Raw genomic sequence first — 18992 nt, 5'->3', positions numbered from 1 at the left:
AAATACAGTATAATACCACTTACATGAGGCATCTAGAGTAGTGAAATTCACAGACTGTGTGGTCTATGAGGATGGTGGCTGCCAGGGACTGGGGCAGTGAGGAAGGAGAGGTAGTGTACAGTGGAGACAGAGCTTTTGTGTGGGATGATGAAAAAGTTCTGAAGATGAATAATGGTAATGGTTGCAAACAAATGTGAATGGACTTAATGCCACGGAACGGTACACTCGCAAGTGGTTAAAATGTGGGCACCTGGGTGGCTCCATTGCTTAAGCATCTGACTCTTGATTTCAGCTTCAGCTTGGGTCATGATTTCAGGGTCATGGGACTGAGCCCTGTGCCAGGTTTTGTGCTGAGTGTGAAGCCTGTGTAAGATTCTCTCTCTCTCTCCCCCTCCCTCCCCACTCACATTCTCTTAAAAATTAAAAAAAAGGTGGTTAAAATGGTATTATAGTTTACAACAATAAAAAAAAATGTACACTAAAGATACAGCACAAACTGACACAAAATGTAGGCATATGCTAGGCATCTGGAACACTTAACATAATGTGAATGCACTATGCCACTAAATTGTTTGACAATAAAACCCAAAAGAACAGTTTCCTGTAATGTATAAAAATAATGAGCAAAAATATGTATACACAGACATATAGAACTGATTACATGATTTGCAGGGCTTAGTGCAAAATGAAAAATATATATACACACACACTTACATACCTGATCCAATAAAATTTATTTTTAAAGATGATGTCCCAGGTATGATGTTGGTTGTCTAATTATTTTGTTTAATTATATCCTAGTAAAAAGAAAAACACATTTCTAAAATGTAGTTGGCCCAATATTTTAACCAGGTTATATATAATATTTACATTTTTTTCAGGTATCCAAAAACTGTCCATTAATTACTTTGATTTAATATTAATCCAAGGTTTTAATGTTAACAAAGGACTTTAGGAATTATATTTAAGCTGATACACTAGAGAAAGGATACAATGATAGTTGATATAAAAATTGTCAGAGGGCACCTGGGTGGCTGAGAGGTTGAGCATCTGCCTTTGGCTCAGGGCATGATCCCGGAGTCCTGGGATTGAGTCCCACATTGGGCTCCCTGTAGGGAGCCTGCTTCTCCCTCTGCCTGTGTCTCTGCCCCTCTCTCTCTCTCTCTCTCTCTCTCTCTGTCATAAATAAATAAATAAATAAAATCTTTTTAAAAAAATTGTCAGAACTATAGTTCAAATTAGTGAACACAGAATTCTAGACTTCTCTTAATTTTAAACATCACACAGAAGTGACATTAGTTCATGTGATCAGTAACCCAGTGGAGACCCTTGGGACCTGGGAAAGGCCACTCCTGGGCCTGAGCAGCATGTGGGGGCACTTCTGGGGCATGTGAGCTCTTTTGGGTCTTTATGTGGAACAATCCCTAAAGATGTCAAATTTCCAAAATGTTACAAAAACATAAAAGCATAAAAACAGAGTAAACAAGTGTCAAAAATTTATTTTAGTCATTCATAAAGGAATAGACCAACTCAAGGAACATGTGAAGTATGGTATTTATAGCCATCGGAGAAGAATGTGGGTGAAGACAGCTACTGGGATAGATCTTCAAAACTGGTTTAGGTCCCTCCATTATCATACCCTTTGGGGTTATCTTTTCTACCACACCTAAATCATTTGTACCTCTATCTGATATAAGTTTACAAGTAACTTCAGTGAATCTAGGTCCTGGTCAATAGCAAATGATGAGCCCAGCAACAGTCTGGGTCATTGAATAATCCTTGGAAGGGCCTTTTGGATCAAACTCCAGCATGACACTGAAAGCACACACCTTCCTCCTTGCTGCTTTTCACAGTGTAGATAACTTTCCTTAGCAAGGCAGGCAGATGGTGCAGTTAGGAGGAGGGGTATTTGGGCAGGTGAGCCCAGCATGAGAAGCAAGATGGCTGAGAAGGCATGGGCATAAAAGGAATGTCTTTGTAAGATCACCCTTGGACCTTCAAGGCCCAGGGCAGCACAGTTCTCTGGAAGAGGAGCTGGGCTGTCAGGACTAATGAGATGGTTAGAGCTTGACCTGAGAGCTGAATGGCACAGAACCCCTCAGGGAGGACACCCGGAACCACTTCTAGAGTTTTCTTACTCTGACCACTGTCTGGTCTGAGCAGTTGATGTAGGTCTATGTCGAATGGACTTCTAGCATGTGGTCTAGAAAATGCATTCACATCACCGTGCTCCCTTGTGCCAGGTGAAGGGAAGCCAAACCACTGCCCCCAGGTGACCCTATGGGCCTTCCCTTGCCTGAGCAGGGCTCTCCTCAAGGCTCTCTACTGCACAGTGAGCTTGCTTCCCGAATCTGTCCACACCTCTACCCTCAGCTACCCTCACCACAATACCAACCAATACTCTGCAATTCAAACTCACCAGCACTGTGCCAAAGACAACCCCAAGTGCCCCCCACCCAATCACAGCCACATCCACTCACCCCCACCCCACGGGCTCCCTGCCTACTTGTCTAATGCTTTCTATATCATCTGGCCTACAGGCCCTTGCCCTTTTGAGTCCCCTCCTAATATTGCACAGTCTGTCCTCCTTTTCCGAGCATGCTCAGCTACTTTTCTCTATTACCAGACATTTCTTGGCTCTGGGTACCACTCCTCCAGCTAACTCCCCACTCAGCATAATCCCACACCTCCAGAGGCTGCATACCACTGTCCTGAAGGACTCTACTTTCAGCTTCTCTGTGTTCTGAATCTTCCTTGGCAAAGCCTTGAGGTTTGCCCCTCCACTCTGCTTTGAGACCACATCCCACTCTCTCTAAGGTTTCAAATGCACACCAGGTGGCCTGTGGATTAGACCTATCGTTCCCTGGGGTTATCCAGGACTTTGGACGATATTCAATTATGTCTGCAGCTGTGGCTTTCCCAGGTTGGCTTCAAGATCCATACATGACCCAAGGCTGGGGTGGGATTAAATATGGAACTCCTCCCTTGGCCTAGGTCCACTTGCATCTTGGGGCTCTGAGGCTGGATCCTGGAATCAGCCCATCCCCTTAGGTTCTCAGAATCCCAGAACAACCCTGTGTGAATCTCAAGACAGCTTTAAAATGGATCCAGGCTTCTTTCCTTTCAATCAGCCTTTACAACTTTGGGAAAGCCTGAGATATAATTAGAGGAAGTATTTGTGCCTATCATCCAAAGCCTTTAGAAAAACTCACACAGCAAGAGCTTTGCTCACCACTTCTACTGGCCTAGCAGGGACCAAAGAGGTAAACAGAGGGAATGGGAGATGCCATTCTGGCTTCTCTTCCTCTCCTCAGCCATCCTCAACTCTTCAGGCTGCCAGAGGAATCCTCACAGGACATGAGCTCCCACAGTCCCTTCAGCATTGGCTCCGGACAGTACGCAGGCCAAGTGACAAGCATCTGAGGAGCCTTTCCTCTTATGGTCCCAGATTAATCCAGAGGTTCTGTTCTCTCCTGCAGAATCAGTAGGAGTTGCTGGCTCCTGCTAAAGGAGTCCAAAACTTCTAGCCCAGGTTCTGAGTCCCTGCTCTGGCATCTAATGGTACTTGAAATTTGAACAACTGACTCATAACTTAGCTCATTCACGGAGTAAATATTATTAAGGCCCATCATACAACTCACAGAGGCTTTCTGAGGACCAAAGGAGATTTAAATAACTGGGTAGACAATAAACATTAGTTAAACCTTAGTATTATCATTCATGGTAATAACAATAAATAATAATAGTAACATGGTAGGTGTATCACTGATACACTAATCATGATAACATGTATTTTAGGAACACCTATCATAATGACAGACCTTAAGAGGTTCACAGTCTCCCCATAGACTACCTTTTCTTAATCTCACAGAGTGAGCCTCTATTTTCTTCATTTCTCTTGCCCACACAAGGCAGGCATTATTTCCTGAGGATTTTTTTTTTTTACTTACTTCCTTACTTTTTTTTTTACTTACTTCCTCTTTCTTACTTCTTTGCAAAATTTCCTCCAAAGACCCACCCCTGGGCCAACAGGGCAGTGTTACAAAGCATCAAGGTATGCCTCATCCCACCCTGTCCCTCTGTCCAGCGAGTGGTTCCATCCTCCCCACCAGGCATGGACCTAGCTCCAGGGTCACCCACCCATGGCACCTCCCAAGTGATGCCCAGGCATCACACGAGCAAGGGCATTGTGACCAAGCATATCTGGGAAGTAATGGACAAAATTAAACCTCTCTTGGTTTGCTTGTTCAACGGCAAAACTTTTCAGACTTCAGTGCACTAACATACACTACAAATTTCTAAGTGAAGGATGCTGCTTCCCAAACCTACTTGGGCACGGAATCCTGTTTTTCTGGCACAGTATCTCATTGGGTAAGTGTCCTGTGGACACTCATCTTCCCCCATCAATGAGGATCACTCTTCTAATCTACCAGACAAAATCTCACCTCCCAGAGAGGCTTCCTTCCACAGTGAACACCCAGTGCTGCCTGGCTTACAGTTCTATCAGCTCACAGGCTGAGGCAGAGTCCTTCAACTTCCTGCCTCCCGCAGTGAACACATTTGGCTCAGGTACAATCGTGAGGAATTAGCAGAGGGAGGATTCCCCTCCCAACCTGAGGAAAAAAAAAAAAAAGCCAAGGATGAGGTGGTTGGAGCAAAGGGATGCAAGCAATATTAAGTCTAGAGATTCCTCTCCCCCCCCCCCCCCCAGCACCAATTTCTCTAGAGAAAAAATCCAAATCCATCAAGGAATCCAGGCCTATGCTCCTTGGTGGCCCTGGAGACCATCCAAGAGAAACTTCCATCCTTGACAGACAAGAAGAGATTTATCATCCCATCCCATCCCAAGCAAGCAGGAATACACTTGTCTCCTGGGCATAGGGGGAGAATTTCACCTCCCTTTTGGAACCAGTCTGGGAATTTCAATCCTACTTGGGTGTCTGGGTTTCTCCCTCAATTTAATTTTTTATTTCAGTTTGCATTCAATCATGTGGTGGCTGGGTGCCAGATATTCTGCTAGGCCCCAAGGAAGGCAGGCATTGGAGTTTCTGGGTCTGAATCCCTGAGAAGGCCTCAGTGCAGCCATGTGCACCAGGAGACAGTTGAAAACCCTGCTACTGACCTTGAGCAATGTGCTCAGAATCCATGTGACCAGTAGGCCAAGCTGCAGAATGAACAACTCCTTTCCTACCCAGCCTCATTCTCCAGAAAACCAGTGAACTTTAGGAATCTTCAAGCCTTCTCAGCTTGTTACTGTATATGTATGTTTTCCCCCAAACCTTATTTTTTTTCTTGACACAAGTGCAAATCATCATGGAGCTTCCACAGGAAGCAGGGGGCAGGCAGAGACATAAATAATGACCAGTACTCCCAATGACAGGACTTCCCAGTCAAGCAACAGTTGTGTCTGACCAGCTTGGGGCTCAGGCCCTCTGCCTCAAACATTCCCACCAGGGTCAGCTTCCTGGGGTGCAGCCCCCCTCTGTATCCTAAAACTTCAAAGCAAAATGCATCCTCATTTCAGGCATGTCAGAACCTGCTGGATTCCCTTTAAAGTTCTCTAGAATCCCATTCCCTGACTTATTGCTTCTAAGTTAAAACAGAATTCCCCATCCTTTTGCTGTAAAGCATGTTGGACAAGAAAACCTAACTGACGGTTTCAGGGCTGTAATTTATTTGCGCTTTCCCCCATCCCTTTGGGGATTAAAATAAAAAACAAAACCTGTGCAGCTACCCACAGAACAGCCTCGCTGGAAGCATGAGATGGGCTCCACGGGTGGAGAACCAATGCCAGGGAGACAAATAGCTCACAGATAAGCAGAGCTGCCGCCCTATAAAATAGGAGGGAGTCCCAATTAAAAAGGCAGGCTTTGAAAAGGAACCCCCAGGGCCAGGCCCACTTGGTGGGAAACAGATGTGCCTGTGACGGAGGGGGATTTGTGGGCGCCATCTCTCACGCAACACCTCCCCCCCAGCCCAACACACACAGTACAGCCTCTCTGAGGGCCTCATTGGCGAGCCCAGCATGGAGTCAGAGCCTCTGGCTTGCTGAGAGTTAGAATTGCCCCTTTTAGCTTTAAGTTATTGCTGGGTGATTGGAAATGCCTTGCACTTGTGACTCTAATAAAAATGTTCCCAATTAAAAAAAATGTCTAAAATGGGAGCAGTTGGGATCCCTGGGTGGCGCAGCGGTTTGGCGCCTGCCTTTGGCCCGGGGCGCGATCCTGGAGACCCGGGATCGAATCCCACATCAGGCTCCCGGTGCATGGAGCCTGCTTCTCCTTCCGCCTGTGTCTCTGCCTCTCTCTCTCTCTGTGACTATCATAAAATAAAAATAAAAAAATAATAATAATAAAATAAAATAAAATAAAATAAAATGGGAGCAGGGGGAGCAGGGAAGGGACCTCAGATCCAGCACTGAGAGGAAACAGAAAAAAGTATCTTTAAAAATGTGTCCTCCTTTGCTTTGGGGAAAAAGGAATTGATAGCTTTCTCTTCTTATTCTTAAGGTCCTACAGGAAAGTAAGAAGGTTCCATGGATGATTCCTTCCCTCACAGATCTGCCTCCTTCCTGTCTGCTCCTAACTAAGCAGAGGGTCACACTTGGCCCTCTCCCACCCTCAGCTGCTCCGCCACGGGGGCTTCTTCCCAAGCCAGTCCTCGGGCCCAGAGCCTCCACATAGTGAGCTACAGGTCACTACATCCCCCGGCGGCCTACCCACACTGAGAAGGCCTACCTCCTTCTTACTGTCTTTATATACATTGTATTTTTATAAGAATGTTGATAGTCTCCTGACTTTCTCCTAGTGTTGCACTGTTGGGATGGAGCCTGGGTCCCCATCCTGTCCCAAGTCTGTGAAACAATGTTTACCCTGATTCTGTTCAAGCCTGACTTGAAATGGAGCTTTGGCTGATGGACTACCTTCTCCTTCTTCCTCCTTTGCACCTTTGACCTCTTGTTGTCTTTGTACTCACACAGGGTGAGCGCCCATTCTGAGGCAGCCATCTGCTAAACAAGCTCTACACGTTTCCTCGGTGTAAGGCTCACAGCCGACCTCCGTCAGAGAGGAAGGTGCTCGAGCCCAGAGAGGCCTCCCGGCCGAGCCAGGTCTGCCCAGCTCCAGAGGCAGGGCTCTGCCCACTGCTCCCAACTGCGTTGCTCCGTTGCTGCCCCCATGTACAGGCACAGCAGATGGAGCAGAGTCATTTGGATAGGATCATAAACTTTTCACACTAGAAGAGACCCCTATGCTCTCACACTAGTGTCATCCTTATGATACAATGGGAAAGAGCACCAAACTGGTTTGCCCACGGTCAGCCAACTTATTAATTGAAGATGGAAAGATAATACGGAAACCTAACAGTTTTGCCACTTCAAGATACCTCTGGGAAAATTTTATGAGGAAGATGTTGGAAACTCTGAAATTTGGGACTGAGATTTGTATATGGATTGGTTTTTCCAATGCTTCTCCTTTTCCCAGTGGTGGAAATACTGAGAGCTGATTAAGTGTAAGCACCCCATGAAAATATGGGATTCCTGCATGGAAGGTGTATAAGGTAGGAAGCTACTCTCTTAGCAGTCTTGTGGCTTTTCACACAATATCTCCTGCACCTCTCCTTTACCTGCCCCACCTGTGACAGCTGAAGGGACTGTAATCTCATCTTAATTTGAGGTGCAGACACTTCTTCACAACATTGGGCCTCACTGTTGATATCTGGGTAGCACAGGATAAGCGTGGCCATAAATCAAAAATATGTCATGTGACCAGAATAAGTCAAGACTTTTCTGTGTCTCCTCTCTGCCATCCTCTGACGGGGGCCCTCGGGTCCCCTCTTCCATAATGCTGGTATCCCACTGCAGATGCTGCTCGCTGTGAAAGAAGCTCTCTCCATGCTCAGAGAAGAAACGTATCACATTTAAAAATCAGTTGAGTCGCCCTCCTAATCTTGGACACAATGTTGGGGTGTGGGTAGGGGAGGGAATCCAGTCTCTTCACCTGCCCCAGTGGATCTCAGGCTAATTCCTAAGATCAAACTCAAGTCCCTTCTATCCTTACTCTTGGACCCTTTCCTGATAAGCCAGGGCACAGCGATGTGCCCTCCACCTCTGGCCTTCTCTGAACTGCTTTGGCATTGAGGCTGAGCTAGCTGGAAACTTTGTTTTGTTTTATTTTGTTTGTTTATTTCTTTCCTTTTCTTTTATAGTAGCTCCCATCACACCACCTGAATTTAGAGCCCCTTGAGGACTGAAACTTGGCACATCTAATACCTGGCATGCCTTATACCTAGCACAGCTGAGAAAGGTCCTTGGGCAGGAGCCACCCTTGACACAGCCATCTATGCTGTGGTTCCTGTGTCTCAAAAGAGGAAGCCAGTGACACAGGTTTATAAAGAGTCTGTCTCTCGCTAGAACATTGGCACTTGGTGGAGCAAAGAAAGTTTTTTTATAGATCAAGTGGTGCTGCTTGGGGCTCACGAATGGGGGACTGGGCCAAGTGAGCAGAAGGAAATGCTTTTTCTCTGCCTCACCTATGTGTCATAAATTGTTCTGGTCACTCTTGTCCGTGGGGAGGAGAAGGGTGTTTACTGCCTGGCTAGAAGCTTCTCCAAAGCTTCTGACTGGAAATGCAGGCCAAGGGGACCCAAGCAGCAAGGACTCAGCCTGCCTCAGCTGACTGCCCACACCGCCCCCCCACCCCCACCCAGGGCGAGTCAAGCCTGTTGCACAGGCCCATCAGGCAGGGCTTTTGTTCCTTTAATAAACAGTGTGGTGAATCTCACCCCTGCTGACATTTGTCAAGAAGACATTTCATGAAGAGTCTCAGTTGAGAAGGAATGCTGGCTGAGCTCAAGCCACTTCTGAGAACGGGCAGCTGCACAAACCCCTTGTGACCCAAAAGGATGTCACAGGCTGGGCTTGGGAAATGAGGTGCTGAGGGAGCCATGATGGGGTAGTTCACAAGGTGGCATCTGGCACTGAAGGGTGGTTAGGATGGGGATCTTGTTGGAGAGAAAAGGAATCTGTTCCCATTACAGCTACAATAAATTATTTTGGTGTGTTGGTGTGCAATGAGCCCCGCATGATGTTAGGTGACACTTGAAACCAAAAAAAAAAAAGAAAAAAAGAAAAAAAAATACCAATCACTGCCAGAATAAGTACTTAAGAGGCAGAGTTCCTCTGCGCATTCATAGAGGAGAGATAGATATGACCGAACATGGTCAAGAAAGGCTGGTGGAATTTGTGTGAAGTCCACAAGGAAAGTGTACTAAGTACAGGTGTGGGGGGATGGGCCTGGGGTGCATCACAGGACCTGGACACGGCTTGAAATATACAAGAGAAAATATGCACTATGTTTGGGGGGTATCTGGTACTGTACGAAGGTGAAGCCAGCTGGGGCAGAAAGGTGATGAGTAGCAGATGAAAGCAGAAAGCAGAAAGGCAGAGTTTATGATGCTGTGGGATCCTGTATGACAAGCGAGGGAGTTTGGGTTTTCTCCCACAACCAAGGAAGAACCGCTGGGGGCTGCAGTACATGGAGCGGAATGATGGGATAGTGTTCTGGAGAGCTGGCCAGAAGAGAGGGCCCAGAGTCTGAAGGCAGAGGGCGGAGGGCTACTGCGATGGTTCAGGCAGGATGCTGGCCTATACTACCACCCCAGAGACTGCTCAGCAGAGCACAGACAGAGCAGGTATTTTGGAGGAGGATTTGGCATCCTGATGGCCCTCCCTGCCTGGACAATGTGTTTGTTTTCCTTGCCAGCAACTCCATACACCACTGAAGAATCTGAGAAGAGTTCTAAAAGAGCATTGCTTTGTCTTACTGCTTGCTCTGCCATCCACATCCCCACAGCTTCCCAACAGTTCACCACGTGAAGCTCAGGGGCCTCAGCTTGCCTTCAAGGCATATACCAGTGATTTTCAGACCTTTTTTTTTTTTTTTTTTTTTTTTTTTTATAAAAAGCAGCAGGACCTTTTCTTCAAAGGTGACCTTAAAGACCAAGAGGTAAAATGTCAAAAGCAGAGCATCTCTGCTCCTCTGCTCAAATCTGTACAGTCCTAGGACATTTTCCCTCTCCAGGCATGTTAGTCTCCAGTCCTTCAGACACCCCACCCTGTCCCTATTCCCCCAACCATGGAGTCTCTGAGACCCTTCCAAGAAAATGCCAGGGCCTTGAGCACACTTGGAGCCCATTTTTCTGCCAGGTCAATTTCAGTCTGCCTTTTCTCCCACTGCTCTTCATGCCCATTACAGGGCTCAGCCTTCTGCCCAAACACACACTGGACCTTGGCATTCCACTGCTGTTGCTTGTCTTTACCCTGAAACGATGGCCTTCATAGCACCTTATATGCTTCCAAACCTCACCACTCCCCACTCATGCCTATCCTCCACCATCATTATCATCATCACCATCATCACTACCATCATCATCATCACTGTCATCACCACCATAGCATCAGGATCATCAACATTATTACCACCATCATCATCACCATCATCAACATCATCACTACCGTCAATATCTTCATCACCACCGCAATCACCACTATCAGCATCACCACCATCATCATCATCACCAACATCATAATTACCATTATTACCACCAACATCATCACCACTGTCATTACCACTATCACTATTATCATCATCACTATCATCATCATCAATCATCAGCATCATTATCACCACCATTATCATCAACCAAGAGGTTAACTGAACACTTACTATATCCATTTAATAGAGATTTTCTTCATTTCATCCTCACATCAACATACTCAGGTAGGAATTATTATGTCCCTCACTTTACAGACAGATCAAAACTAAGGTATTTGAGTAGTTAAGTAACGTTCTCAAAACCACCCACCTAGGGAGAAGCTGAGCCATAATTCAAACCCAGGCAGTCCAACATAAGAGCTCCAAATCCCAATAAGCACTCTACACTGTCTCCACAAACACATATAGGCTGGTTGATTAATTAATTAGGTTGATGAATAAGAGAATACAAGTAATCAAAGAGAAAATCCATTCAATTATTCAGCAAATATTAAGTTCCTCCTTTGTGCCAAGTACTGTGCCAGGCTCTAGCAAGATGGTGGAAAAGGTGGATACTACTTCTGCTCTGCTCCCCTTGGTGCTCAAAGTCTAGGGAAAGGAGCCAAAAATGACCGTGTGCTGTCCAGTGTGAGTGATTTGGAGATGAAATGATAGTGCCACTGGGAGAGAATTCAGGAGGAAGAATAAACTTAGAGGTAAAAGATGATTTTGGCAGGTGGTCTACTGTGCTTCAGGTGCCAGGATAAAGCAAATTAACAAATGAAATTGTTCTGCAGGTGATGGAGATACCAGCTGGGAGCTCAGAGAGAGATAGTTCTGGGAGATGTGGATCTGGGAATTACACAAATAATGTTGACAGCTAAAGATTGAGCCTATGTCAAGTTTAATATAGAGAAAATTAAGTCTAGAGACTGAAGCCAAGCTTTGGAGAATGCTCTAGAGAGGATGGAACCTCTTGAGAGAAAAAAATGGTCACAAAGTATCAAAGAGGCCAAGAATTGATGTGTGAAGGAGAGGACAAGTGCCAAAGATCTCAGGTAGAGCAACAAAGAAGAACACAAGTTCTTTCCATTTCACCTTAAAGAAATTTTTGCCGATTTCTAAGAATGCAGTTTCAATAGAAGTGCGAGGGTAAATGACAGATTATAAGGGACATGCATAATGAAGAAAAGGCAATAGCCATTTGCTAAAGCCACCTCACACTGAGAAGTTGGCATGAAAAGAGAGTAAGAATAGTAATGGTGAGTTAAAGGAATAAAATACTAAACAAAATCAGTTTTACTGATGAGGTGACCTGACCCTAAATATGAATATGTTCAGATATGACAGTGACTGGATTTAAAATAGAATTCTTTAAACCCATGCCAACTAAAATGGAACACCCAGGGTTGACCTACCCAAATCCTGGGAGCTCCTCCTCAAGTGAATGGTGATCTCTGCTCTGTCTTTTCTGTTTGGGATCCTAACTTAGTTTAGTTCAGCAGATTCCTTCTTCCTTTTATAACTAAAATTTTTAAAATAAAAGAAACAGTCTGGTTAATCCCCCAAATGTATTTTTCCTTAGGGAAACATTTACATTCTTATGACCCCAAATGCTAAGCCAATAAAAGCAGCGGCAGGAACCATTATTCATTGTTATCGGCAAAAAAGCAGAAGGGAATGAAAGGCTCAAAGAATTTTGGTGTTTTGGGGAGAGAAAAATGACTTTTTTGTCTTTGTATTTTTATCTCCTCTGCCACCATAATTTAGATAGACAGAAAACAGGCCTGGCAACTGGCCATGTACATAAGGCCAAATAGCTCACTTCCCAGAAGATGTAGAAAAAGATCATTGGGGCTTCTTTGTAAAAGTGTGGCAGACTCAGACCTGGAACCACAGAAAATCAAGAGAGCAAACTATTTCTTGTTGAAAGAAATTGCTAAATTCAACACCAGAGTGCACTGACTTGGAAAATCATGAAGATACAGTCATCCTAGAGTATTCATAACATACTGACCTCTGTTCCAGTTCAGGCCCAGACACTCAAGCAGTGGGCAAATCAGAAATCATGAAATCGCAACAGCCTTGAGGAGAGGCTAAGGCAACTGAGGTCATTTGGGCAGAAAAGGAGGAAATGGAGAAAAGATATGGATCACATGAGTAGCTATTAGCTCTTTCTAAGTACCAAATAAGAAAGAATGGTCTAAACACAAGAAGTCTTTAGCCTGAGATTAGGAAAGACTTTTTGACCAACTGATTTGTAAACATGAAGTGTGTTGCTAAGGGTCATTAGGAGTATTCAGGTTCAATCCCTACATGACCTTGAGTGAGTTGCTTAATACTTCAGTGCCTCAATTTCCTCCAGAGTGGGAATTTAGTGCTACCTGCCTTGTAGGGATCTCATGGGTTAATCCATGTAAAACACTTAGCAGAGAGACAAGCACATCAACACTACATGAGCTGCCATTATCATCACTGTTCTACCCAAGCAAGCATCGTCTCAGCCCACAGTAGCAGATGTGAGGGAAATGCACAACTATTTTTCTAAAACTGAATTTACTGTCTATTTTGAGCCCCCATTTGGAGCAAAATGCATCTCTGGAAATTCAGGTCACCTCCTTTCTTTGTGAGTGGGGAGGGACGACTTCTGTGTGGTCAAGGTGTTGGGGGTCGGAGATGGGTGCAGGTCTTGTCCTGGGGTTGTCATCAGCCCACAAAGCCATCCTAGGAGATCTGCTGTGGTCTCCAGCCTCAGTCCACACAGGCAGGTACCATCCCTGAGGTCTCCTTGGCCCTCGCTCTCTTTCAGCTATTTTCATGGTCTGCTTGGGGACAGATAGCCATGGGATCCTGGGTGGCTGGCTCCTCATAGGATTCTAGACCTGAGCAGCCATTTCTATTTTAGGACCCACCTCCCTAGAGGCAGGGTGTGAGTATCCCCAGTCCTGAAATCCCCCCAGGGGTCCTGTGGGCGTCCAGGACACTGTACAATTGATAAAATTAAGCCTCAGTGATCTCTGTACAAGAAATAATACAGTGAGCTTCCAAGGCTCTTTCCTACAGCTGCCTGTCGATACCCCAGAGTGTATTCAAAGGGAATTTCAGGGTGCCTGGGTGGTTCAGTTGGTTGAGCATCGGACACCTGGTTTCAGCTCAGGTCATGATCTCAGGGTCATGAGATTGAGCCCCATGTCAGGCTCTGTGCCCAGTACAGACTCTGCTTCAGTTTCTCTCTCCTTCTCCCTCTGTCCTTCCTGCTCATACTTGCTCACTCTCTCTCTAAAATAAATAAATGAATCTCTAAAAAATATGTATTAAAAAAAAGAAGCAAACAAACAAACAAAAAACAAAGGGAATCTCAGTAAAAATAATTCCACAGGGACAAGTACTATGCAACTCACCCACACATCTCTCTACTCTTTGTATAAATAATAAACAAGCTAAAAAAATTGAAAATAATAAGCTAAATAAACATAAGCAAGTTTAATAGGCTTAAGAAGAACAAACAAACTATGTATTACTCAGGCAGTTCTTCCCATACTGTTCCTGCCGAGCATTTACCAACAGTAAGTAGAAATAGTGTGACCATCTGTCCCACTGGCCTGGGACAGAGGACTTTTGCTCTTAAAGCCAAGACAGTTCCAGGCAAACTGGGATGGTTGGTCACTCTGGGTCAACATGACAGTTCCTGCCTTTATTCCTGGATCTCAGCTCTCCTGTGTTCCTGGTTAAGTGCAAACTTTAAACGTCCAACAGTCTGAGGTGGGTTTGGTGCCATCTGAGAAGGGCTGAGTTGCTGACAAGAGGTAATGAGCTTCCAGACCTCCGCAGGGAGGGGCTGAGGGAGCTGCGCCAGCGGGGCCTAGATCCTCATCCAGAAGCAGCCTCTCTCCCAGTGCACACACAGGTCAAGGTCCCACAATATCCCCAGCATAGTGTTTTGTCCATTCCAGATGCTACATAAATACGGGGACTTTATGTAGCAGGTCTTGTCCTAGGGTTGTTGTGGGGCAGGGTTGAATTGGGTTGACTAAGGAGAACATTCCTCATCCTCTTCAAGATCCTTTTGTTTCATCTTCCCTTGCACACTTCTCTGGGATACACCTCTCCTTTGCTAATCTATCCTTGATTCTACCCTCCATTCAGGGTTGAGCTGTGTGTCCTGGCTGCAGGACCTCTGGAGATAGAGAGGCCGGTCCTCTTCTATGGGGGCCTGATGCTCTTCTGGGCTACCTGGAGACAGACCTAACACCTTTCCCTGGCTCCTACTCCAAAAAATCTTCTCAGAGGGTATCCTTTCCCCCAGTCTCTGGGCTGTTTCTTTGCAAACATTCTCACGTATTCAGTTCTCAGGCATCCCAAAGATCCAGTGCTGGGGTTATAGCACGGGGGTGTCAGACAGGAAAAAAAACACAATTCATGTCCATGGGCGTTTTTATGGTCGAGTTGATCAGAGCAATAAATAAATAAGTAAATGAGTCTTTTCAATTTTCTTTTGGAGATTTGGAAATAATTAGCAATTAAGACAAAACAAAACTAACCACAACAGTAAGGAAGAAAACAAAACCCTCCCTAGAACTCAGCTCTCATGCCAAAATTAAACCAAAACAATTTAGTCCTCTGAAAATGATCTCCAATTCCCTTCTTCTAATGACACCTCTTCCTTGGCTCTTCCCCTCCACTTTCTGAGAAAAAAAAAAAATCAAAGAAGAAAGAGGATTCTCTAACTCCTGATGTATTTATTCTATACCTACAGTTTGGTTACTTGTCTATTCAGAGTTGTTTCATCAGTAATATAAATAATAACACAATAACAACTGTTTGAACAGTACTATTGATGTGCTGCTCTAAGCGCTTTGCTTATATTAACTTACTTAGCCTTCACAATAATATTGTGAAGTACATGCTCTCATGATCTTCATTTTACAGAGGAGAAAACTAGGACATAGAGAATTTAAATAACTTACCCAAAGTCACACTACTGGTAAGTGAGAGGGTTGGGATTCAAACCAGACTGACTCCAGAATGCATGCACTAACCATTACCCAACAGTGAATGAATAAATGAATGGATGGATAGTAGATGGATGGATGGATGGATGGATGGATGGATGGATGGAGGATTGCATATGGATAGTGGATGGATGGATAGATGATAAAGGATGGATAGACGGTAGATGGATGGTGGATAGATGGTAGATGATGGATGGATGAAGGAAGGGAGGGATGGATGGTAGATGGATGACTGGGTGGTAGATGATCAGATGAAGGCACTAGGCCAGCAATTGCTCAGATACCTCTTTTAGGTATATATGACATCAATATTTAAAATTCATGCTCTGAACATAAAGTGTGGTTTTTAACATTCTTCTTCTATTTCCAGTTGAAGTGGAGGAGTGTCCATTAGGAGGATTACCAACTCTGAGCTGTGTGAGAGCTCAGCCTCTAGTGTATTACACCTTCCTTGGAAAAGAAACCTCTCCTGCCAGTACTCATTTAAGTCTCTGTGGAATAGAAGCAAAGAAGTTATGTTTTTCCAAAATGAATTAATCTCAGAAGAGGTTCCTTGAGAATCTTGGATATGAAATGTTCCTTTAGAGCCAAAACTAACACATATCTTACATAAAAGTGAAAAGACTATTTCCAGTTACAACCTCCCCCCCGCCCCACAAACTATAGATTACTGTCATAGTCAACAAGAGCCCATCTTAAACCTCCAAAGAATTACATGAGCTCTCCTTAAAATTTACTCTTGAATTAAGAAACCAGTTTGAGGTTAGCCAGATCTGTGGCTTTGGCTTAGCAGTCACCAATCTTTGGTAATAGGTCTGTTTTTCATCCCTGTGATATTAATCTTTTGACCACCAAAATGTTTCTTTAATGAAAGCAGTTTGTGTGCCTTACTCTTAGCAGACTCCTAGAGACGGATTAGATAAGGAAAGAAGGAAAACACTGTAGATCTACAAAATTAAGGATGACTGAGTGCTTACTTTGCCCCAGAATAGCTCACATGCCACAGGAAACCATTATCTTGGAAAAACGTAGCCTTGGTAGATTTTCAAAGATATATACATTTGCCTTTTTCTGATTTTGTTTAAGAGATAATAAGTTAAATTTTATTTTTTTCATTGTTCAACAGATAGGTCTAATTAATGTCATCAGTATTTTTCACTGGTCTGGAATTCAACTGTGCCTATGTGAATTTAATGCTTGCATCTCCATTTCACTCATGTTCTGAAGAATTCTGCAAGGTGAACAGCACTGGTCAGAAGACCAGTACATTACTTGGGGTCTGTTATTCAGGGCCACAAAACCTTCCACGAGTCACTGGACATTTCTCAGCATCAGCTGTCTGACCAGCAACATAGAGATAATGCCATTCACCCTTCTATCTAGGTATCCTACAGAATGCATCATCATCATCAAAGCTGGTGGCAAAGTGTAGCAACTAATATAGTTAAGTAACAAATAAGGGGAGGCAAAAGAAATCATGATAAAGCAACATCTGCATCATTAACATGACTTTGAATCTACAAGGTTGGTTGTAACCAAGCTTTATGTACCAAGCAAAGATAAATTCCTCTGAAAGTATCAGTGAGGCAAACAATAAAATAACTCACCATCATATATAGATAATACTAAACATGAGTTTCTGTTACTGGTGATGGTATAGCCTACATGGCCTACATTTGGGTCTTTTGATTTTATCATTAAAACACTACCTTAAAAAACTTACTCTTAGAGTGGGTAGGAGGGAACATGTTGGGCATCAGGGTATTATCAGTTGTGGTGGGGCATTGTTAGGGGGCCATTGGTTGTCTTTTCTCAATTTTAGTTCTTTACAAAACATGGGGATTTATGGGAGTGAACAAGTTGGGATTGATGGCAGTTGTCATTTCTAAGAGAGTTTAGAGCATCGAAGAATCCATAAGCTTTAATTCTATCCATCCCTTCCTCCCTGTAAATAAAATTCTCCCCAGAGATGGCTGTATAAACTGCCAGGAGCAAGTACGTTCTACAGCCATTAGATTTGCTTCCCTAGTAATATATAAGACTCTATAGACTGACCCTCTAAAGACTGTTCTCAATGTCCTAAGCACTATTTAGCGGCTCAAGTACCAGCCAGATGAGCCTTGACCTCAGAAACCTCTGGGACTCTAAAGATGCTTTGTCCGTGTCCTCACAGCCAAAGGAAACGCCCTGCTCCTCCTTCACAACCTCTTGTCACTTAAGTAGTGTCTATTCATAGCTCTGGCCAATGAGCCTTGAATGGGCCCAGCCCACCCATTTCCAGTATCTCTTGCTCCAGCTAAGAGCGGGAAGGATTGAGGAAACATAATATGTGAGAGAAGACTGAAGGAGCAAGACAAAAGTCTTAGTGGGGACAAGATTGCTGATTTCAGACACTTAAGGACATTTTTAGAAAAAGGAACTATATATTTGTCATGACATCAGAGAACAGAGCTGAGACCCATGAGTGGATGTTCTATGGAGGCAGATTGCTGGCTTAGTATTATGAAGAATGGACTGCTTGCAGGGTAGAGAGTTCCTTAGCACCGAAAGTATGCAAGCAGAGGTACTCTGACCATGTATTAAGAGGGGATCTAGCATTGAATAGAAATTTGGTCTAAGTGCTGGACTCAAAGGCTCTGAGGCCCTTTTAAATGGAGATCTCAGGATTTCAAGTTCATTAGTGAGTTTTCTCAGACCTGGAAATTCCCCCATCATTCTTCTCAGGCCAGACCTCCCCTTTCAATCTTTGCAGAAATCCTGGAGTAAGAACAGCCCACATTCTCTGGATGTCATTCTCTCCACCCAGCTGAAAAAGTGACTCTGACAAATACCCACCTGCAAGACAGCGTTCTTATTCCTGTCCCTCGGGGCAGAAGCAGGAGGCCAGTAAATGAAGTTAGCATTCCCTGCTTTGCTCAGAAGCCCACTGCTCTCATCTTCTTTCTTCTTGTAGAACAAAGGAATTTGTTGAGTTCATCACATCTTTCTCGGAATTATATAGAGACTAAAACAGGGCCTAGGACACAGTAGGTACTCAATAAACCTTAGTTAAAAGAATAGATAAATACATTTTAAAAGCAAGAGAAAACAGTATGCTATGCCTGACCCAACAGTTAAATATCTTAGCCATTCCAGATTAATCTATAAGATAGGGGTGAATATATTATAACAACATTTGCTCCTTGGTTGCCCTAAGGATTAGAGAGTGTAGTAAAGGTAATGTGCTTAGCAGAGTGTCTGACACATAATCAAGGCTTAAGGAATTCTGGCTCTCTTCACCGCTGTTATTCTGTTATTATTACTGCTATTTTAAATAATACCACCTGGGGGGGGTGGAGAAGACAAAAAGGTATTTAATATTAGAACAGAACTTCTTTCCTGCTACCTCTTGTATCACATCATATCACTTCATCTGGAGCTGGCAAACTATTTCATGCTGATGTTGAAG

General features: G+C 44.2%; 1 long non-coding RNA gene across 1 annotated transcript; it reads right to left on the bottom strand.

Annotated features, from left to right (window-relative positions):
• Window positions 1–750: 750 nt before the first annotated feature.
• On the bottom strand, window positions 751–18549 carry LOC121498214. The gene is made up of 3 exons (XR_005989639.1): window positions 18380–18549; window positions 4446–4613; window positions 751–797 (listed from the first exon to the last, which is right to left on the bottom strand). It is a non-coding gene; the product is annotated as an uncharacterized LOC121498214 (long non-coding RNA).
• Between the last annotated feature and the right edge of the window lie 443 nt (window positions 18550–18992).

Source organism: Vulpes lagopus, chromosome 8 (genome assembly GCF_018345385.1).
Source record: "Vulpes lagopus strain Blue_001 chromosome 8, ASM1834538v1, whole genome shotgun sequence".
In the NCBI taxonomy this organism is placed as follows: Eukaryota; Metazoa; Chordata; class Mammalia; order Carnivora; family Canidae; genus Vulpes; species Vulpes lagopus.
Note: the sequence above shows the minus strand (reverse complement) of the source record. Positions and strands in the feature narration are given on the sequence as shown.